The 22324-nt window shown below is 35.7% G+C and overlaps 1 protein-coding gene across 6 annotated transcripts in view; it reads left to right on the top strand.

The window, feature by feature from the left end:
* Positions 1 to 22324, top strand: part of ESRRG (estrogen related receptor gamma) — a 584537-nt gene that overhangs the window by 140606 nt on the left and 421607 nt on the right. For 4 of the 6 annotated variants that reach the window (XM_044674415.1, XM_044674412.1, XM_044674414.1 and 1 more), the window contains one exon: positions 12948 to 13037. The exons of 1 other annotated variant lie outside the window; for it this stretch is intronic. The gene's annotated coding sequence lies outside the window, so the exon portion shown is untranslated. Of the gene's footprint in view, positions 1 to 12947; positions 13038 to 19460; positions 19543 to 22324 lie in introns of all 6 variants that reach the window. One more of the 6 variants, XM_044674413.1, reaches the window with a different exon arrangement.

Here is a 22324-nt window from a genome sequence, read left to right as displayed (position 1 = left end):
GACTTTCTTGGCATCGGTAGGAACAATGCATTCTTGAAAGTTCACTGAAAATTACCCATATTCTTCATACTTGCTGAAATTGAGACCCTCAATTATTTGCTAATCATGTGATTAATTGCCATGATAAACTGTCTGTTTGCTGTGCCTGATCACTGAACCAAGGGGGATTGGTCAGCAGGAGCTACTAAACAAAGGTTTCCTGTCTTTTTCTCCAATAAGATACTATTTATTTTCTTGCTTAACATCACTTAATTCTAATTAGATTTCTGCCAAAACTCAGATACAAACAAAAATTGCTCTCAGTTATCTACAAAGAGAAAGACTTGTATAGAAACTCAACTTAAACCTCTGAAAGAATAATAGCATTTAGAATTGGAAAGGATTTTAGAGATCATTTATTTCATTTTATAGGTTGCAGCCAACCCTGAGACAGGAAGGAAGTCCTGGATTCAGATCTGGTCTCAGACACTTATTAGCTCTGTGGCCCTAGCCAAAGTCACTTAACCCCATTTGCCATGTCCTTGACTGCTCTTCTGCCTTAGAACTCATACTTATCATCAATTCTAAGACAGAAGGTTCAGTTTTTTTTAAGAGAGAGAAGAAGAAGGCAGAGGAGGGGGAAGAAGAGGAGGAGAGCAAGAGTAAGAGCAAGAACCAGAGCAAGAACCATAAGAAGAGCAAGAACAAGAAGAACAAGAAGAAGAAAAACAAGAACAAGAAGAAAAGAATAAGAACAAGAAGGAAGAAGAGTAGAAGAAGGAGAAGCAGGAGGAGAAGGAGGAGAGGAAGAAGAGAAATTTAGCCCCCGGGAGGAAAGTGACTTTCCCAGGATCACACAGGTAGTTAATGACAGATCCAGGATTCAAAATCAGGTCTAATGATTCCAAATCTAATATTATTTCCACAATACCAAATATTCCTTTCTCTTCTTCTCACTGTTGAGATCTTTTATCTTTGTCTTGCATCTTTGTTGTAGAAAGGTTTTTGTCACTGAACTGAATACCTACTCAGTTTTCATTCATTCTGTTGTGTTTGACATACTGGTAGTACAACCAGGAGTAGATGTTTGATAGGTTGCTGAAGATGAGGAATTGGAAGAACAAATATATTGGGGTTAGATATTTGACAGTCTCTGACAAAAAAAAAACATTTTGCTTTATGTTTACTAACAATGTTTCTCTGCCTTTTCAATAGAAGGCTTAAAACACTTTATATATATTGCTGTCTTTTTGACCCCCAAGTTAACTCTGTTGGTGTGTATGTGTGTGGGAGGTTAATGTCACAAAACATTCAATTCCAATCCTTTTGTCACTAGTCTTTACTCTTTCCTATTATTGGTGATTCTAAGCTTTGCTCGCAAAATTGGCTAAAATCCTTGAACAAGGAGAGCCTGTAAATAAACACCCACTTAAACCATCTGGTCCTATAACACATAGAAGCTATTAAGCCTCAGTGCTATGATTGTAAAATTAAAAACAACAACAACAAACCAAATAGGCTCTTGGATAGATAGCTATAGCTGTATAGATAGTTTACTTGCAGAATTTATTTTTTGATTCAATATGTTCCTTAGTTTTATTTAAGAAATGCTCATTAGTTCCTAGAGTTAGGAGAAGAGTGTCATATTAAGACTACAATGGTATCAGTTTAAGATCATTTATTCATTCACTAAGTCTACTATGTTCCAGGCAACATACTAGATTTTATATATACATATATATATGTATGTATGTATATGTATATATACACAAAAATAAAGCAACAGTGTTCTGCTGAGGAAAACATGTACAAAGAAAATTAAGTAAAAATGCAAACAAAGGAATTTCTGGGGAAAATCCTTGAATCTGGGGTAGAATCAGGAAATGCTTCTTGTATGAAGTAATGCATGAGTTGGCTGAGCTTTGAAGGAACTAACAATTTTATGAGACAGAAGTAGGGAAGGAGTGCTTTCCAGGCTGGGAGGACAGCCTATTCAAAGACATAGAGATAGGAGATGGACTGTTATAGACAGGAAATAGCAAGTAGGCTGGTTTGGCTGTCAACATAACAGTATGAAAGAGAGTAATGAATAGTAAACCTGGAAAGGTGGACTGGAGCAGGAAAGGGGTTTCAAATGCCAAACAGAGAAGTTTGTGTTTTGTGAAAAAGGCAATAGGGAGCTACTAGACCTTCTTGAACAAGAGAGTGATATATTCATTAAGAATTTCAATTAATAACTGTGGAAGATAGAAACCAACCAAGAGACTATTGTGAAAGTTCAGGGAAGAAAAGATGAATTCTTTTCATTTTCCTTTTTATTTGTTACTCCTATCTTATAAAAAAGACTCTTACATTCTGTCTTAGAATCCATATTAAGTAGCAGTAAGGGTAAGGCAGTTGCAATTAAGTGACTTGCTCAGGGTCACACCAGCTAGAAAGTATCTGTGGTCAAATTTGAACCCAAGACCTCCCATCTCCAGGACTGGATCTCTATCCATTAAGCCATTTCATTGCCCTTTGTTACTCTTATCTGAAAAATTCTTCTATTGTAGGCTATATTGACAAGAAAAACATTTCCTTTTAATCCATACATTGAAAATTTGGGGTATCTGCAAATAATGTATTGATGTTTTTCTTCCCCAGCAACACTAACCCAGGGAAGGAGAAAAAAATTCAAATGGTATATGTTTAACATTTTCATTTTCATTTTGCTGGATGGGACATTCTTTTTTGTAGTTAATTTCCTTGACAGCTCTTAGTGCTTATGGATTAGGTTCTTTATATAGTTCTGAAGAGGAAATGAATATAGATTGGAAGACTTCATTCAGGTGACATCACTGAGGAGGGCAGGGTGAGTTGCCCACTGTCTGTACTGTAGGGGGGTTGGGAATAATACATTTCCTTGTGGGTAGCTGTTGGAACAGACTGGTTAAATGCTCTGAACCCAAAATTGTCAAGTGTGATGAAAACATGAGTTGAATAAAGAAAAGCAGACTCTCAGGCTTTGTTCCCTCTTCCCAGTCTTAGCCAGTCCCCAACTGTGGAAGGAGTAAGAATGACCTGAAGAAGCAGAGAAGAAAAGATCATTCAGGAGAATAGGAAAACAAAAGAGGAGAGAGAAGGGAAAAGAAGAAATTTAAGGATATTCTATAGGTTAGTCTGGAGTCCTTTTTCTTGGTTTAGAAGAAGAGTGGACTAAAGCTCTTCACTGCCTTTTAGGCTCCAAGAAAGCCTATCCCTGCTTTGGAAATCTGTGAGCTTGTTTCTCCTCTTTGATGTTTAACTCAAGGAGAAAAATCCACAAGGAGTATTTAAATGAAGGTATCATTAATAGCGTTTAGAACTGAATTATTCTCTCATCCCAAGGAAGGGCTATCAATGAAAAGTGTTCATATTAACTATAGACTGATGTAGTTTTTCTCTTGGAAAGAATATAAAGGAAATTAACTGTTTAAAAATGCCAAATAGTGGCTGCCCATTTGATGAAAGCACAGGATCTAGGAGAAACAAATTTATAATATTAATTCATATAGATTTAATTCATTACAGTTTAAAGCAAAACAACGTGCTAACCAGTCATTGAAGATGTTATGTGGAATAGTGATGAATTCACAATAGAATCAGCATCATAGACTTGGGACTAGAAAGGAACCTAGTTGTCACTTAGTCTAGACCCTTTGTCTTTACAGATGAGGAACTGATAAGGCTAAAGAACTTCTTTTTTTTTTTTAAACCCTTAACTTCTATGTATTGGCTCCTTGGTGGAAGAGTGGTAAGGGTGGGCAATGGGGGTCAAGTGACTTGCCCAGGGTCACACAACTGGGAAGTGTCTGAGGCCGGATTTGAACCTAGGACCTTCCATCTCTAGGCCTGGCTCTCAATCCACTGAGCTACCCAGCTGCCCCTTAAAGAACTTATTGAAGATCATACAGGCATTAAGTACCAGAAGTGAGATCTGTGTCTATGTCCTGGACTCCAAGTACAGCAGTTTTCCCCATTGTACCATTCTCCATTCCTTTTAAGTAGTAAGGTTTCTGACTTGGTATATTTGCCTAATATTTGTAATCTTAGCATAGCATTAACATAACTTGTTTTGCAAATCATGTAGAGAAACATTATGTTTCTTATGTGCATGTCTTGCCAGGATTTTTAACAAATACATTACTTTGAATGAAGAATCCAAGAGAATGGTGAAAAAAGGTCCAAAAGGTACAAGATCCAAACCCAGGAGCCCAAAGATGTCACATGATTCAGCACTTTAGCTTGATGTTCTTGAGCCAATGCAAAAACTGCTAATAACTATGTAAAGAATAAATCTCATCTCTTGAACAGTATTTTTTCCTGGAAGTTGTCATGGTTTGTCCTGTGATTGCTATCCAAGAAAAGGAATGAAATGGATTCAATCACTAGTTTGTTTTACATCTAAGCTGTCACTTTTCATGCATGTATGGAATATAGGTGGTATGAGAAGTAATGAAACAGGATACTAGTGTGTTTCCTTTCAGATATTAAAATTGAAAGTTCACCTATCAAAATATTAGTGCCAAGTAATTTTTAGACTGTTCTTTTAGGTTCTTTGAGTAGGCTAGAGGAAAAAGTGGTCAGAGTTATTATGGAATGATATATTTTAATGAAGATTAAATACTGTGAACATTTTGGTAAACTTGCTGATATTTCCCTGTATATTTCTTCCAACTGTGTATTACTTTTAACTGTGAGATTTATGATGATTTATCTTTAGACCTAATTACTGCCAAAGAAGTAGTTTTTTTAAACACAATTTTGGGGTGATGTATATTTTTTAACTCATCATTAATATTGACTCCTGGGGGAAAAAAAGCAAAGCATGATAGTTTCAAAGAAAAATCTTTTAGACTCAGAGTTGACAGTTATTAAGCAAAGTCTCTCATTATCAGCAGAAGTAACAAAAAGTTTAGAAGCCAGGATGCTACCCTGTAGAAACTTATAGTCTAAGACAAATAGGACAACATTGATAACTGCATTTGGAGACAAATTTTGTCAAAGAGAACTTTAAAGAAAATTTGTTGTTCGGTACCTTTTCCTTAGCAAACAGCATGCTGGCTTTACTTCACCTTTAATTTCCCTCTCTGTTTCAACATGGTAGAACCTGGCATTCATTTAGCAAGCAAAGACTCTTGGGCAGTTGCAATAACAAAACACCCTTCCTTGAACTTTTAGCTTCAGGAAATGTTGAAACTCTCGATACTAATCAGGTTTTCACCTGAGTAGGTAGCTGTAGAAGGTACCACAAAATTTTTATTTAACCCATTACTGACCAATATTCTATTTTAATTCTCTATTTTTTTACTTTCTGCATATGGAACAATAAATAAAACTCTTCAGCCAAATCATCTAGGCCACAGAACCACAATATGGCTTGACCCACTCTGCCTAATCTATCTGGACATAGTGTAGCTAGATTAACTGTGCAGTGATCCAAACTGATGGTTAAGACATCTGATTTCACCATGTTCCAGTCCAGTTATTTTGCTATTTTGCTAAACATCAACGACTTCAGAGAATTTTTTTAATGCATAGCACATTTTGAATGGAATTTGAATGTAATTTTGGAATATTTGTGTTCTGAATTTTTAATGTACAAGCACAAGGGTATTGTATTATTAACTTTTTTTTAACTGGGAGAATTGCTTTCTTTTCCTTAAAGGATTCTGCTAAGACTTGGTCTAAAAACTACTTTCCCAGAGCACCAGATGAGAAAATTTTGGTAAACTAATTAAGCCTTTGTTAGGGTCAACTTTTGTTTCTGTTCAGCCTTTTATTTAAACTAATCAAATTGTCTATGACTTAGTGCATAGGTGTCAAATAGAAATGGTAGTCACTAAATGGTACATAAGGTTCCCTGTGGGACCACATATTGACTTAGAAAATTGCATATTAACATTATCTATGTTTATATATATATATACATATATATTGTTAAATATTTCCTAATTACACTTTATTCTGGTTCTGCCTCACTTAGGACTGTTGCAGGCTATATATTTGACACTTCATTTTGGCTTAGTAGATAGGAGTCAGAAAGACTTTGGTAAATATTCTGCCTCTGTCTCTCTCTTACTAGTAGAATAAACTTTTGTGCATCATACAGCTCTCTAAGACTTAACTACTAAGTCATGGAGGAACGTATAAATCTTTGACTTGTATCTTTGGGGGGAAAAAAATCACCAATATGGTTAACTGAAATGTCATTGAGGTATTGAAGGGCTCTCTAATTAGGTTTTCCACTCTAAGCACCAAACGAATGAGCTGTCCAGAGAGCACTCCCTAATTTCTAACCATTGTGAAAATATTGTAATGATGATGACGATGATGATGATTGACATATATAGAGTGCCTACTGTGTGCCAGGCATTATGCTAAGCACTTTACAAATATTATCTCATTTGATTGATTTGTACCCCAAAAAAATCTGTTGGTGCCAATCTATTATGCTGAAATATTCCTTAATAGTGGTCTGCCAAAAGCAGTTTGGGGCCCTGGCACTCTGGGTTTTGATCAGACCAACCATCAGCATTGTAATGTTCTAAGTACAAAGCCTACTAATTGAATTTCATTCACCAGAACTGAAATATAGCATCCAAGGCAGTGAACACTGTCGGCTATTTTTTATGAGGCCCCAAGTCGAAAGTCATTTTTAAAATGTGAGTGATGCAATTTCTTGTATCTTTCATTTAATATGCTACTCGGTAAACAGTGTTTCAGATTAGTGTATTTGTAATTTAAATGAAGACAATACATCAGGCTGAGTCAGAAAAGAAAGAAGAAGTTTAAGAAATGATTGATTCTTCTTTCAGTATTTTCCTCTATTTAAAATAAATAAATAAAATGGAGGAGGAAAGAGATATGTGTGGCTTTCGGGGGCAAATATACACTATTTTTAAAACTAAAGCCAGCCCCAGTGGCTAAATCTCTGTTTTCTTCAAGCTCACTAATAAATTCTGCCTAATTCATTTTTTATTCTCTCTTGGGGTCTGCTTGCAGATTTGCCTCAACAAAGGAAGCATCATGTTACATCTTTTAAATAATTGATGGCTTTCAACCAAGCCAGGTTGAAGGAAATTCTGAAAATAGGTACTGATTGAGCAAATGCCCTCCTTCCTCTCTCCCCTTTCTCCACACTCTTTATTCCCATCCCCTTTCAGCACCCTCAATGCCGACACTGCCTTTTGCTGTGATATTTGCCCTCTTGGTGACTGGCAGCTGCCGATGATGTCATCCGGTCTTTGGAGCAGCCCAGCACTTAGCAGCTCTCATTTCATTCATTTATTTATTTATTTGAGAAAGGGGAAGCTGTTAATTATAAGCTGTCTGATGTAACTAAGAGCTCTTAATAAATCATCAGAAATGTTATGCCTTAATCACCATCAGAAGTGGTTTGTCTGGATTGTAAAAAGTTGGACTTGAAGCTAGCTAGTTACCTCGATGGTATATAGGGAGCTTTTTCCCAGAGTTCATGTTCCTGTGACCTCTTGTATTGACCAACTCTAACAGTTCCTATAGTTTTTGGCACAAGTAAGTTGTGGCAGCTCCAGTTAAAACATTTTCCTCTTCCAGTGGAATTTTGGAATGTGACACTAATCTTGATGGCATTAATAATTTTTCAGAGCCTTTCGATACCTTCATTTCTTTTTTTTAAAGTATATATGTGTGTGTGCATACATATATAGAGTTAAATATTTTACAATCACATTAAAAAATGTTAACATTCATTTTTTTAAATTTTGCGTTTCAAATTCTCTCCTTGTTTCCTACAACTCCTCCCACCATTTGAGAAGGCAAGCAATATGATGTCGATTATACACATGAAGTCATGCAGAACATTTTTTGATATTAGTCATGTGGCAAAAGAAAATGCACAAACAAAAACTCCAAGAAAAATTGAGAAAGTAAGAAAAAATATACTTCATTCTGCATTCAGTTTATCAGTTCACTTTCAGAAGGTTTGTTGTTTTTTTTTATCATGGGTCCTTTGGAATTGTTTTGGATCATTGTCTTTCATGGTTGACCATTTTTAATATATTAATAGTGTGTACAATGTTCTCCTGAATACCTTCAGTTCTTTCAGGGAAGGGAGAAGGAAGGAGTTTCCTGTTTAGTTAATTTTATTTGCATTCCTTCTCAAGACCTGCTAGAAGCTGCTTTCAAGAGTCTCTCTTGCCTAGACTTTGTATTTACTCTTTTTTAAGGGATCCATTAGACTCTGAGCTCCTTGAGAGCAAGGATTGTTTTTGCTTTTATTTCTTCAGCATTTAGTAGAGTGGTTGGCACCACGTGGTGGTGGTGTTCAGCCATTTTTCAGCCCTGCTCTGTCATTGTGTGTGACCTCTATAGGGTTTTCTTAGCAATGATACTAGAGTTGTTTGCCACTTCCTTCTTCATATCTTTTGACAGATGAGGAAACTGAGGCAAACAGGGTTAGGTCACTTGCCTAAGGTCACAAAGCCAGAAAGTGTCTGAGGATGGATTTGAACTCATGAAGATGGGTCTTCATGAAAAACATAGTGCTTTATCCACTGTGCTATGCCTAGTTCCCCCTTTTATGTAGCAGGTGATTAACATGTTTATTTGTTTGTCGATGACTTTTTTTCTTTACCAGTCCTAGATTGTCCCTTTAGACACTGTACCAAAGTAGGGCCAACAACACTATCTTTGGAGGTCCTAAAGGATATTAGAAAGATAGTAGAAGGAATGGGATCAGACATATGGTTCCTTCAAGGGGGCATTAGGTGACTTAGTGGATTGAGAGCCACCCCTAGAGATAGGAGGTCCTGGGTTCAAATTTGTCCTCAGACACTTCCTAGCTGTGTGACCCTGGGCAAGTCACTTAACCCCCATTCCCTAGCCCTTACTGCTCTTCTGCTTTGGAACCAATACACAGTTTTGATTTTAAGTTGAAAGGTAAGTGTTTAAAAAAAATACTATATAGGTCATTCTCCAACCCACCCACATATTCTCTGTCTCTTCTCTTTCCTTTCAATGTACTGATATAAATATTTATGTTGATTTTAAGGTGCTTTCACCCCATTAAACTGCTAGCATCTTGAGGACAAGGAACACCATATCTATCTATCTATATATAATATATTAAATTATTATTATACATAGTACCTAATACAATTTTATGCTTCCTGTGAGTTCCCAGTAAACCTCCTATGCCTCCAAAACTAATTTATTCTAGGAGTGCTCCCTCTTGACCCTTTCACAGTTTTTCTACTCTGAGTCTTCCCCTCCCTCCCTCTGAAAGCAGGAACCATCCTGGCTATAGATTTGATAAGCATTTGTTAAACAGGTAGTTGAGTTCTATGAATCTAAGACAAATGGAGGTATCCTTGTCTTGAGAAATAATCAAACTCAGTTTAAAACACCTGGTATATAGCAACTAAATAGAAAAGCTGACGTTTTCCTTTCTTCCTCTCCACATACTTTACCATGTGATTATACCCTAAAATTACATAAATATCAATATGTAAAAATTTTTCCTTCCTGAACTTTTGCTTCTATGCATTTACCTTTTTGAGCTGCTCTATTTTATACCTATCGCTGTGGTGATAGGGAAAGTCTCTCACATTCTTTAAAAAAAAACACAAACCTTACCTTCCATCTTAGAATCAATACGGTTTATTGGTTCCAAGGCAGAACAGTAAGGGCTTGGCAATGGGAATTAAGTGACTTTCCTAGGGTTACACAGCTAAGAAGTATCTGAGGTCAAATTTGAACCTAGGATCTCCTGTCTTGAGACCTGGCTCTCAATCTACTGAGCTAATCAACTGCCTTTGACTCTCACATTCTTTACTCTTGAACCCCATTTTCCAATGTATTTTTGCCATTCTTGCCTAAACATATCTTTCATCAATCAACAAGCATTTATTAAGGATCTGCTAGCTTCTAGGCACTGAAGTTGATTAAATTTGAAAACTCTTATAATGTCCTTCCGATTTCCTCTCTACCCCTTCATCCTTTGCAAAAGTTATACTTGTTCATAAGCTGTCATTATTTTTGGGTTGGTCTTTTTGCATGAGTGTTGCACTATAATATCTCACTAAATGATTCCTTTTGAATGTATGATAAGATCAATGCCACCAATTCCTCTTTTTGCCTCTCTAAAGAGAATCTAAGATTCATTCTTCCATTTAGCTCCAACTTCATTTTATCTTCAGATTTCATTTGTGGTAGGAATGCCATAGTTGATATGATTCAATTTTTCCAATAGTCTGTCTACTTGGTTGTTGTGTAAGGATCTCACATATGAGAAAAAGCAATAAATAGTTGAAAAAAGTTCCATGTTGTTACAAATGTATAAAATTTCAGTTATATTGTAGATAAAACAAGTCTTTCTGGGATGGGATAGCCTGGGGACTTGCCACCATTTATAACTCATTCTATGGGAAACTGCATCATACAGTGCATCAATATATGGCAAGAAGGGATCACAAAATCACCAATAATGTACCCTTTCCCTTCTTCCCCTTCTCTGTAATTCTTGAGAGGAATGGGGGAATTGGAAGATGAAGATTATTCAAGGAAATGAGAGTAGGTAAGAGGCAGATACATTTATAGAGACTTTGGAGTCAAGGGAGATATCTAGTTCTTGATTACTTATCCTTCACCACATCCCTGATGCTGGAACTTCTAAAACAGTCACAGACCAATGGCTTCTTAGGATCTTCCTAGATTTCTTTCTCCTGATATTTATCCAAAAAAAAAACAAGAGAAAACCTCACCATTACTTCTCCCCTCCCCATCACATCAATGGATACCTGGCACATGATTTGAAGAAAGCAAGTATTTCAGAGAGGACCATTCCTTCTCCCAGCCTCAATGGGCATCTTCCCTCCATGGAGAGGCCCGCCATTTTGTATATATCACATCGCATGTTCAAATGATGAAGAATAGCAGTGATTGGCGAACCCATGTGTGCTTGGAGTCCAAAGGAGAAATGACCCAAATAATTACAGGCAATATATATCTTTTTTTAATGTTATACAGGGACAGCTAGATGGTACTGTGGATACAGAACCAGACCTGGAGTAGGGAAGACCTGGGTTCAAATATGGCTTCAGACACTTCCTTATTATGTGATCCCGGGCAAGTCACTTAACCATAATTGCCCAGCCATTGCCTCTCTTCCATCTTAGAACTTATACTAAGACAGAAGATAATGTCTTTTAAAATGTTGTTACATAGTTCACTGTCACACAGCAAGTGATCTCAGATTTCCTTGGCATTGGCAGGATTATTTGGATGATGTTCATACAGATGAACCATTTTTAAGCAACATTTCTGAAGTAATAAGCATAAGAAAAGATTCTTTTTGTGCAAATCTTTCTCTTACACTTATAAAATCCCAAACATTTGTATAAACCAGCATGAATAAATTTTTCTCCTTATCCTTTAATATTAATTGAAATTACATATATGTATACATTTAATGTCATACTGTATATATGTATATATAATGTCATTATATGTTTCCATTATAAAGATGCTAAACATATCCCGTGTGCTACTCCAAATAGAGATGACTTTTATATTTCCACATATTACAGTCTGCCCTTTTCCCCATTATCTACCATGCCTCTCTACCTGCATATTCTTTACCCTGATTAAAGACTCTTGTCAAATTTTAGTTTATACAGGATGTGTAGCTTTCATACTTCTCTGTGTATAATCATTGATTTTTTAAAATGCTCCTTGTTTTTTTATTACTTTTATTAATGCTTCCATTTGAACAAATGATTAAAACATTAGTCGGGATTTCTTTAAAATTATCTTTTCTGATTTGCTGCTTTGAAAAAGTTTAAGAAAAGAAGAATTGCAACCTCCATTTTATGTAATTGTTATTTTGCTATTTAACTTTCCTTCTCTCTTAAAAAAAAAAAAAGGAAAACATAGAAAAAAAATGTGGATTTGAAGGTCTGCATTAGTGAATACTGTTAACAGGCCCCTCATAGAATCTTCTAATCGCAACATGGAACCCTCTTTGAAGCACTCACTCTCTAAAGTACACAGTTACCACAAGTAGGCCTCAAGGGTGTGATGGAAAATGGCCTTGTGCCACTTTGCTAATTAGTTTTCCCACATGTTGTACTTTAGGAATCGTGCGTGTATTCACCAAGCTAATCCGTTAGGGGTCTATCAGCTGCTCTTTTGGTAGCAGGCACCCCACTGCCAGGAACTGAGCGTAGAGCTCCCCTTGACATCAAAGGGATCCCATAGGTACTCTGAAATGTCAAAGGGATCCCATTGGTACTCTGAAATGTCCTCATTCATGAGAGAAAAGGTGCAGCTGGCTTTGAGAAAGCAGGCTTCCCTTAGGAAGCTCTTTCCCTGGACCCCTAGTTTTAAAAATTCATTTGTTTAACTCTTACGATGGAATTATTTAAAATAGAGGCTTCACACGTTTTTCTAAGTAGAAAGACTGACCTTACATTTTTCTTTCTTTTATCAGATATTGTTGGAAAAAATATAAAGAAAAATGCACCTAACATTGGGAGAAATGCATAAATTTGGGCCTAGAATATAACAAATGAAAAGTCCTTTGGCCTCTCTGATCAAAGAATGTTTCTAAAAGTTAGAAATGGGGATTATAATGGAAAATCCTTAGAAACCTTAACCAGAGTATAGTATTAGCTATAAATAAAAGAGGAGCAGAAGATTAATAAAGCACATAAAGTTTAGAAGGAAGAAAACTTAAAACAATAAAGACCATAGCTTATTTTGAGTGTTAAAACAGCCCTGGATACAGATATAGGAAAATAAAAAAAAATGCTAAAGGCAAAGTCTCCATCCAAAGTCAAACCTATTAATGTGTGCTTAACCCTATTGCCTAGGAAATTTTATTAAATGCAGTGGCCAAGAAATGACCTCCCCTTTTTTTTTTTTCCTTTTTTGGGTTGGATCTGTGCTCTCATCACATAAATGAATAGAGCTGGCGATTTACTGGTTCATCGATAAAACAATATTATATTATGAAGATGTAAGAAAAATTCCGTGCTCACATTGTTGAAGTTTGAAAGGTAAGCTGCTCCCCACTAGATTAAGTTTTATCAATGTATTAAGAGGCCAATATATCATTGGGCCATATGACAGATACAATATTCATCAGGTTACCATTGAAATCTATGATAATCACTGAAAACTTAGTTGTCATCTGTTCAATGTCCTATAACGTAATAGAAGCCACTTACACAGGAAATAAACCTCTCTGGGACAAAGAACTCATTTCAGTGCCAAATTATTAAAACTATGGGAACTAATTTTTTTAATTTTAAAAAGTTTTAGCATAATATTAAATAGTCAAGCAAATAAAATGTATTGAATGTGGTCAGCAGAAATCATTCAACTCCACGTATTAGCTTTGGCTTTCCTAAAGCTATTTCTATAGAAGCAAATATTCTGCTTGTGTTTCTACTGGGCATTAGGGTTCAATGGGATTTCTTTTATTTGGGGGGTGGGATTTGGAAGGGGAAGGAGAATGCTTTGCAATGAAGGAAAATGCTTCTTTCCTAAGTTCAGGATATGATAACCTTCATAAAGTAGACTGGAAAAATCTTTGTGGTTACAGGCAAAGTTTCCAGCGTGATAGGATCTAAAGCAAGAAATCTGGAGACCTAGTCCAAACTATTTTATAGATGGTCCAAACTCTTTAATTTATAGATGAAGAAACTAAGACCTAGAGAGATAAAATAACTTTCTCAAGGTCACTCAGGTGGGAAGGAGCAGATATATGATTCAAACTCAAGTCTTCTGACTCAAAATCCAATTTTTTTTCTTCACACCTGCCTCACAAGCTATTGCTACTCTTTTTTTCTCCTCTTTCTCCCTATCCCTCCCCAGATGAGAGATATAAATGCTTTCCTTTTACCACAGACTATTAATAAAATATCCATCTACTCTCTGGAGTATTGAATTCTTACCTAATTTTCTTTCCTTTCCCTTAATCCTGTGGGAATGGGTACATTTGGAAACAAAAGTATGTAGAGTCTAACTTTCCTGGTTACCTTGAAAAATTCTCAATCTAACCTAACTGTCAAGTCATTATGTATGTAAAATGATAGTTTATATTAATATTATTGACTTTGTTTTTAAGCTCAGGTGTCGTCAAGGCACCAGTGTACCTTTACAAGCTTACATACTATGTTACCTTCAAGATGCTCTCTAAGGAAAAAACTAACATTTTCTCAGTAGCATTCATTAAATTATTGTTTCATTTTGCACTGTCAGACTTTTGTAGTTTCAAAAAGTCAATAGCATCTTCTAAAGTTTTATTATGTATGACTGGCTCAGAAATTGGGAAAACCCTCTGTGCCTTTATGTAAAACTGGCAAGTTTGGGCCAATTTTCATGCTGTTATTTGGTCCCAATTTATCATCTACTGTTCTTCTCTGTATAGAAGCTGAATTTAGATTAGGATCACATGATTTAGAAATAGATGCATTCTTAAAGGTTATCTGTTCCAACCCTTTCATTTTACCCATGAATAAATTGGACCAAAAACTATCCAATGAATAATAAATAGAAGAACTGGGATTTGAACCCAGATCTTTGGACTCCGGTTATTACCTTTGCAACTTTAGTTTTTCATTCTTGTCAGGTACAATTGTGGCTTGATTTAATAAAACCTTATGCCTATTTTGTATGATAATGCATGTATAACCCAAATTGAATTGCTTGCAAGCTCTGAGAGTAGGGAGAGAAGGAGGGAGAGAGATGCTTTGGATCATATAACTTTGGGAAAATTATATGGAACTTTATTGTTACATATAATTGGCAAAAAATAAAAAAGAAAACCTTATTGCCCAAATTCAAGACATACGTTCCTTGTAAAGTTATCCTTTGCTTTATAAAGGGGTTCCTTCAAATAACAGATTTATAAAGTACATTACAGAATGATTTTATTTTTTTAATGAATATTCTTATAACTTTTCAGCTATTGTATAATTTGAGCTAATCATGCCCAAGACAAGGATCTCTAACTTAGGAAGTCCATAAACTTATTTGTAAAAAAAATGATAAATGTATTTCAATATGAATTTCAATATGATTGGTTTTCTTTTATTTTATTCACTTAAAAAGCCTTATTTTGAGTTGGGCTCCAGCAGACTTCCAAAGAGTCCTCTTTGATACAAAATGGTGGAAAACCATCAATATTAGAGGGTCTGATCATCTGACCATTGGGGAGTGGTTGGGTAGAAAAGGGCACAATAAAACCAAATCAAATAGAATTCTGATTTTAGCAAATTCAAGGCATTTAGGGAGCTAAATGGAGGTAAATTTATATCTTATGGACAAATTTTGCTTTCCTGAAGTCCTTCAGGGAGTTGATTTTTGTCTTTAGAACCTACAAAGTACATGACATGGTTTCAACCAATGAAATTTGAGACTTGTAAAGATAAATCTGTTTCTTTGGGGGTGGGATGCATTGTGCATTATGTATATAAAATGAAGGTTTGCTTTGATCCTGACTATTAAAAGTTTATTTTTAAACTCAGACTGGGCAATAGTCCAACAATGCTCTTTCCCTACTTCATATACTGAGTTTCAAGTCCCTAGCCAGCCTGAATGCAAGTAAGCAGTAGGAAGTACTTGAAAAGTACAGTCTTGATGGGTGCTGAGCTTTTTCTCCCCTTCCTCCCCTCCAGTTTTGAAATTCAAATTGAATGCAATTTTCAGCTCATTTGAGCCAGAATATACTGTTGCTGAGCTTCGGTGACTCTTAAATTCAAACTCACAGGAGAAAACAGATATCATCTGTCACAGAGGGTGGGAGAGAGAGCACTCCCCGCATTTTATTCATGGGAGGCAGGGCTGAAGTCACTAATTCCAACATCTCTGACTAATAATCATTCACTGGCAAACTAATCACTTAATCAATGAAACCTTCATAAGATCCATTTTCTTCAGTTTGGCCTATGTTTACTTAAAATAAAATTGCCTGGATCTATTTTTGTATTATTTGTATTTCAATATCTTATTACAACCCAAGATGGACTATAAAGGCAATTTTTGTTTCTGCTCTTCATGACTGGTTTCATATCCTTAATGTCTTTGTCAGGGATGCTTATTATGACTGAGAATTAGCTGAAAGCCATAAGGATTTATCAGTGCTCCTGGTTATTCCAGCCCTAAACTGATTGGTTGGAAAATACTCTCATTATTTATGGAAAAAAATATTTTTAAGTATTTTAAAGGATGTAAATGGATAAGAGATATATAGTCAACTCTCAATTATCCATGTGTTGTTTACTCACTTTATGGATAATTCATAGAAAATTATTCATGCCAGAATGGCTTCCATATGCCTCTCTGCATTATTGGGGAATCCTTTCTCCCACTATGAGTTGTTGTGTGCTTTGGGAATACAAACTAATTTTAATATAAATGTCAGCAAATCATAATTAGGAAGGTAAATTTGCTGAGGGGAAGACACGATTTAAAGTAATTGATCTTTGGATTATCTGATGTTTTGTATCATATCTATTGCTGCTCCTCTCCATTAGTGTGCACAATCAAGATTTGACAACATTAGCTTATGTTCAGTTATTGTCACTATTTTCTATTCTCTCTGTTATCTTGGCCCTAACATTTAGACAAGTATTTAAGGCTTTTTTTCCTTTTCTCTCCTTTTTCCTTACCTTGGATTTTATGATGTTGACATCCATCTGAAAATTTAAAGCTGGTGCTTAAAATCATCTGATAATGTAGAATTCTTACATTTCTATGGGTACACTAATACTATTCATTTTCTTTGTTTTCCATGTTTTTGTCCCTCCCTTTTGGGAAAAGTTAATTACTATCTTATAAAGAAGTAACTTATAGCAAAACAATTCACTTTAAAATTATTACTGTTTCTAATGAAATTATTTCTTAGTCATTGTTCCACACATTTATTGTTGTTCAATCATTTCAGGCATGTCTGACTTTTCATGACTCCATTTAGGGGTTTTCTTGGAAAAGATATTGGAGAGGTTCATCATTTCCTTCTCCAGTCCATTTTACAGATGAGGAAAGTGAAACAAACAGGGTTAAGTGACTTGCCCACAATTAGTTAAATGTCACATAGTTAGTTAAATGTTTGAGACCACATTTGAACTCAAGTCCTCCTGATTCCAGGTGCCACTTTGCTGCCCTATGATGCATTTATACTTACATGTTTAAATATATATACATATGTATATATATTTAAACATTTGTGAAAATGTCACAGTGGCAACTTTAGGATTGCTATTTTTCACAGTAATGGAGGCATTAGCCACTTTATTTTTTCTTTTTTTTTTTAAACCCTTAACTTCTGTGTATTGGCTCATAGGTGGAAGATTGGCAAGGGTGGGCAATGGGGGTCAAGTGACTTGCCCAGGGTCACCCAGCTGGGAAGTGTCTGAAGCCAGATTTGAACCAAGGACCTCCCATCTCTAGGCCTGACTCTCAATCCACTGAGCTACCCAGCTGCCCCCTAGCCACTTTATTTTTATAGAGGAAAGTCATTGGTAATGTGTTTAGATAGACAGACAGATAGATAGATAGATAGATAGATAGATAGATAGATAGATAGATAGATAGATAGATACCTGGTGGAAAATATTTATTTCATTTCCTTTAAAAGACATTATACCTGATAGTCTATGTTATATAAATAATTAAATTAAATAAGTTAATTAAGGTAAATAAACTAGAAACTCTAGAGTGAGGTATTGGGGCAATAATAGAGAGGTTACCAAACATTCTTGGAGCCCTTAGTTTTGCCATAATTTTTTCATGGTGCTCCTAGTGATTCACTGAACTTTAGCATTTAGCAGCAGATATCCATCGACTGTGCTTTCTGCTGAAAATTTCAAATTTCCCCTATGCCCTTGTGAGTTTGTTGCAGGCCACTGCCACAGCACACCGTTTGGGAACCATGGGCACAGTGGATAGAAAGGACCTTAGATTCAGGAAAACCTCAGTTCAAGACCTGCCTCTGACACATACATACTAGCTGTATTCCATCATATAATCTCTCAACTCAGACAGCTTTATTAAGACTATTAATTACATGTCAACTGCTGATATACATTGGCAAGGGGAAATTATAGAATCACAAAATAGGAGAGTTTGAGAGATAGAACAGTCTTCCCCAGCTGTCTTATCTGTCTCATCTATACCAAAGGAATATCCACTACAACAAACCCAGCAATTGATAAGTAAGATTTTCAGGAAGGTGAGTCAAGTCATTGCATCCTTAGATAGCTCTAATTATTAGGAAGTTCCCTTCCCACCCTTTAAACTTTCCCCTTTTTGGCTTTCACCCTTCATTCCCAGTTTTGTCCCTGGAACTAAACAGAGCAAGTCTAATCCTTCCCCCACATGAGAGCTCTTTAGGAACTTGAAGGCAGGTAGCATGTCCAACCTGAGACTTCTGTTCTCCAGACTAAACATGCCCACTTTATTCAGCCATTCCTTGTGTCATTGATTTAAAGCTCTTCTTCCTCCTGGTTAAGCTCTTCTGGATACTTCGCAGTTTGTTGATGTCCCTCTTCAACTATGGTGCCCAGAACTGAACACAGTTCTATAGATGAGGAGGTCAGATAAGGGCAGAGCACAGCGATACTCTCACCTCTCTATTCCCGTCAACTTTGTTTCTTTCTCTTTTTTTAAATTTTAATTTTGAATATTTTCCCATAGTTACATATTTCATGTTCTTTCCTTCTCCCCCAAACCCCCTGTCCCCCCCTTAGCCAACGCACAATTCCACTGGGTTTTACATGTATCATTGATTAAAACCTAATTCCATATTATTGATAGTTGGACTAGAGTTATCATTTAGTGTCTACATCCCCAATAATATCCCCATCAACCCATGTGTTCAAGAAGTTGTTTTTCTTCTGTGTTTCTCCTCCCACAGTTCTTCCTCTGAATGTGGCTAGTTTTCTTTCTCATAAGTCCCTCAGCTTTACTCTGGATCCTTGCATTGCCGCTAGTAGAGAAGTCTATTATGTTCGATTGTACCACAGTGTATCAGCCTCTGTGTACAATGTTCTCCTGGATCTGCTCCTTTCACTCTGCAATAGTTCCTGGAGGATCATTCCAGTTCACATGGAATTCCTCCAGTTCATTATTCCTTTGAGTACAATAGTATTCTGTCACAAATAGATACCACAATTTGTTCAGCCATTCCCCAATTGAAGGAAATTCTCTCATTTTCCAATTTTTTTTACCACAAAAAGCAACTTTGCTTCTCTTAATGAAGCCCAAGATCACCTTAGCTTTTATGGCTGTCTCATCTGCCTCATCATCACTCAGTTAGGACTCATAATGTATTGGCAGAACACTAAAAACATCTAGATTTTTTTCCCAGCATCTACTGTCTAATCAGTCTTCATTATTTTTATACTTGTGAAGTTGATTTATTGTACTCAAGTTGAAGACTTTATGTTTATTTCTATCAAATTTCATTTTATTAGATTCAGCCCAATGTTGTAGCCCAGGGGTCAGAGAAGCACAGCCTAAGGGCCAAATCCTGTCAGCTTTTTAGATATTCCCAAGGTAAGAATGATTGTTATATTTGTGAATATAGTTGGATTTGGTCTGAAAGCTAGAGTTTGCTGAACTCTTCAGATTGTCAAGATTATTTCACATCTTGAGTCTTTCATACACTGTGCTAACTATCCTTCCCAAATTTGTATCATCTTGAATTTGATGAGTCTTTATTCGAGGCATTCATAAAAATATAAACAACACATGCTAAGTACTGATCCCTAGGTACTTCCCTAGAGACATCCTACCATATTGGTATTGAACCATTAACTCTTTGTGTATAGCTATTCAAATAATCCTAAATTTTGCTGATTGCATTATTATCCAATACATATTTCTCCATGACAATAGTATGAAATACTTTATTATGTATTTATATGTGTATATAATGTATAATTGTATTCATTTGTGCATATTATATACAATTATAATTATATAATGCAGTTGTATTTATATACTATGTGATGTATAAATATGTACATATGTATAATGAATTGTTATACATTAAAGCTTTGCTAAAACCTAGGTAAATTATATCCATAACATTTTTTAATAATCCTATCATGCTCTCCTGTATCTTTCATCACTTAACTTTTTAAACATGTGCCAATGATTTCGTTAATGATTCATTCTTAAATTTTCCCAGGATCTTGTCATGTTCCACTTGCAGATTCTTTTCTCTTTTTGAAAATCACAACATATGCCCTTCTCTAGTGTTTTGGTGCCTCTCTTGTCATCCATGATCTTTCAAATATCATCAACAACATTTTGGCCATCACCTATGCTACTTCTCTCAAGGACCAATGATGTAGTTCATATGGGCCAGTTAACTTAAATTCATCAAAGGCAGCCAATTATTCTCTTACTGTTTCCTTACTTATCTTGGGTATCAACTCCCTATTAATCATTTTGATTCTGTCATTTTACACATAAAGGTCATTATCCTTTTCAAATAAAATAGAAACTTAATAAGATTTGAACAATCCTGCCTTTTCTCTGTTGTTAGTTATCATTGTCACATCCATCCTAAGCAGTGGTCCAATACCTTTGTTGATCTTTGTTTTTTCCCAAAGTGTTAAAATCAAAAACCCTTTTTTATTATCCTTAGCTTCTCTTGCCAGCCTTAGCTCATTTTAAGCTTTAATTTTTCTGACGTTTTATTAGGAATATAATTTACTCATATTTATCTTCCCTCCTCTGGCTTTGTTTCTGTTTTCTGTACTTTTCACTTAAAAATTTAAGTTAGAGGGGGCAGCTGGGTAGCTCAGTGGAGTGAGAGTCAGGCCTAGAGACAGGAGGTCCTAGGTTCAAACCCGGCCTCAGCCAATTCCCAGCTGTGTGACCCTGGGCAAGTCACTTGACCCCCATTGCCCACCCTTACCAATCTTCCATCTATAAGACAATACACCGAAGTACAAGGGTTTAAAAAAAAATCTAAGTTAGTATGAATGATTTGGCTATTCTTGGAAATACAATGATCCAAGATAACTCTGAAGAACTTTTTATGAAAAATGCTATTCACCTCCAGGAAGGAACTGATGGAGCCTGAATGCAGATTGAAGCATACTATTTTTCACTTAAAAAAAAAGAATGAATTACAGACCCATATAGTTAGAAAACATTAACTATTCATGGGCAAAATAAGTCAGTAGAATAAAAATTACAATACTAAAAAATAATAAAAATTTAAGTTGCTTAGTGAGTTTCTAATGTATTCCCTTTTTTAAAAGACAAATTCCTTTTTTATCCATCTTTGGAATGTTTCCCTTTCTGTCTTCAGTTCTTCCATTCCCCCTGAACTGACTTCCTCTGAAGCATTTTAGTCTATGAAGAGCTTTCCTGACTTTTTTCTGAACATTTTGAAGTCATCTTTTCCAGAATCTTGGGTATATGTTAGACTGTAGTCAGATTTCTTCTCTTCAGTCGTCAACAAGGTTTCCACCATTTCCACCCTAACAACCAGATCCTCCCTCCTAATGAAATTCATTTCCAGAAAAGAATTTCCCATAGTTGCTTCATCTACCTTTAAAGAAAGAAATTATCACTTGGGTAAGTAAATAAGGTATTAGCTGCCCTGAATTTGGCATAGTGAAAGCTTTCACAGATGTCTGGATAATTGAAGTTTCCCATCACTAATATAACATGCCTCTCTCTGTTATAGACTTGTTATCTATTTCCTAAACTCATCAAATTTTTTCTTTCTGTCCAGGCTGTTTGTAGTATACTCCAATGACTAACTCATTTTTATTTCTCCCTTCTTAGACCTTCATTCCAATATTTTCTCTTATGTTTTCACACACACACACACTCCAATGAATAAGGTTTCTTAATCTACATTGCTATCCCACCTTCCTGTTTTCCTGCTTGTATCTGTATAGCACAATGGATAGAGCATTGAGCCTGGATTCAAGAGTTTAATCTGACCATAGACATTTTTTATTTACGTGATTCTGGCCAAGTTATTTAACCTCTGTTTGCTTCAGTTTCTTCATCTATAAAATGGGGATAATAATAGCATCTACTTCCCAGAGTTATTGTGAGGTTCAAGTGAGAGAATAATTGTACAGTCCTTAGCTCAGTGTCTGGTGCATAGTAGTTGCTATATGAGTGTTAACTGTCATCATCATCATCATCAATAATAATAATTATTATTATTAGCTATTTTGAATAAGGTATATCCATCCAGAGACATCATCCAGTCATGGGTTTTAATCACATCTCATCTCTATGACACCAAAAAATACCAAGTGCTATTTTGCATTGGGATCTCTGGTCCCTTTTGTTTGTTGCC

This window comes from Gracilinanus agilis, chromosome 4 (assembly GCF_016433145.1).
Source record: "Gracilinanus agilis isolate LMUSP501 chromosome 4, AgileGrace, whole genome shotgun sequence".
Lineage (NCBI taxonomy): Eukaryota > Metazoa > Chordata > Mammalia > Didelphimorphia > Didelphidae > Gracilinanus > Gracilinanus agilis.
Note: the sequence above shows the minus strand (reverse complement) of the source record. Positions and strands in the feature narration are given on the sequence as shown.